Genomic DNA, 1,874 nt, shown 5'->3' with positions numbered 1-1,874 from the left:
ATGGTATAAGGGCTTCAGACATTCATCACACTGAAGGTGTTCCCATAGTGACTGCTGTCGCAGTATCTCGTGCCCTATTCAGGGAACCAAGGTTACATACGTAACAGAGACGTTTTGATGACACTGTTCAATGAAACATTAGCTGAGTAGTATTTACCATTAATACCATAAATATGGCTCATTTTAGAGGTATTGGGCCACATAATGGGACATTCCTTTCTCAACACTTTCCAACTATTGTAGAAATAGCTGCTTTCACAGTACTCTTGTGCTATATTTACTGTGTCTATTAAGTGCATTGATAAAAGCCTTAAAAGTAGTTTTCCTTATTTGGTCTACATTAAATCTGTGTGATAAAACACACACAGGTCATTCTAAGAAAACAGAACCCTTGTCTATTTGTGTGCTACAGTATGTGTGATACATAAGACATTTTGCTGTGCAGCTGCAGACTGGTCAAAGTGCCCATGATGACCCCTGTCCACTGCCGAAAGTGCCTACAATGGGCATGTGAGAGTCAGAACTAGAGCATTTAGCAAAGGAAGAAGGTTGCCTGGTCTGATGAATCAAGTTTTCTATTAGATCAGGTGGATGACTGGGTGTGTGTGCCTTGGAGAAGATCGTTTACCTGGAGAAGAGATAGCAGTAGGATGCACTATGGGAAGAAGGCAGGCCGGCAGAGGCAGTGTTATGCTCTTGGCAATGTTCTGCTCGGAAACCTTGGGTCCTGCCATTCATGTGGATGTTACTCTGACATGTACCACCTACCTAAAGATTTCTTCAGACCACATGCACCCCTTCGTGGCAATGGTGTTCTCTGATGACAATGGCCTCTTTCAGAAGAAAAATGCACCCTGCCACACTGCAAAAGTTATTCAGGAATGGTTTGAGGAACATGGCAACGTTCAAGGTATTGCCTTGGCCTCCAAATTCCCCAGAGCTCAATCCAATTGAGCATCTATCGAATGCACTGGACCAACAAATTATTCACGCAGGTTGCACCTTGCAGAACTTAAAAGGATCTGCTACTAATGTCTTGGTGCCTGATACCATAGGACACATTCAGGGATTTTGTGGAGTCCATGCCTTGATGCATCAGAGATGTTTTGGCAGCACGAGAGGGACCTACGTGGCAGGTGGTTTTTGTGTTGTGGCTGATCAGTGTGAGTGTGTTTATAAAATCAGCAAAAAATAATAAACAAGTCCAAATATGATTTACAGAATTTTTACTGGAAAACCATTATTGCACCTGTGGAACAGTTCTTAAGGCACTTAAGATTTACAGGTGGCAGGCAATTAAGGTCAGTTACAGTCCATGAGGATGAGAGGCGCTGAAGTATTTAAAACAGCTGGTGGCTACAGAAGATACCGACTGCTATTTTTAATATGGTCTCTCCCATCCCATTTATCCATATAAAAAAAATTAATAAATGGCAACTTGGGGAACAATCTTAATTCAAACTTTGTAAAAAATTAAATGCATTGAGTGCCTTTTATATTACACAGAATACTGAAATGGGTTCTGAACAGGGAAAGAAAAAATTAAGTGTAAAACAAGTTACTGCAATTTTCTTTAAAGCTCCATTTGCAGTTCTGTTTAAGAAACTGACCTGTTCATTTAACTTGTATGAAACTTAAATGATATGAGTTTAATAAATCAATAATACAGGATAAGTTCCGTTAACAAGCTTGTGTAGTACAAAATCAAAATCTGTTAAAGACAATAAAATGTAATTTGTATATTAACTTAATTTCTACAATATTTTGATGGCATTTTTTCCAATCATGATATGCTATAAAACTCAGTTTCAATCAGTCTGAATGCAGCAAAAACCATCCAATCCAGGAAAGTCATTTTACATTCTTTTTTTTTT

Source organism: Sinocyclocheilus grahami, unplaced genomic scaffold, assembly GCF_001515645.1.
Source record: "Sinocyclocheilus grahami isolate Dianchi unplaced genomic scaffold, SAMN03320097.WGS_v1.1 scaffold3.1, whole genome shotgun sequence".
Taxonomy (NCBI): Eukaryota; Metazoa; Chordata; class Actinopteri; order Cypriniformes; family Cyprinidae; genus Sinocyclocheilus; species Sinocyclocheilus grahami.
This window is presented reverse-complemented; position numbering follows the sequence as displayed.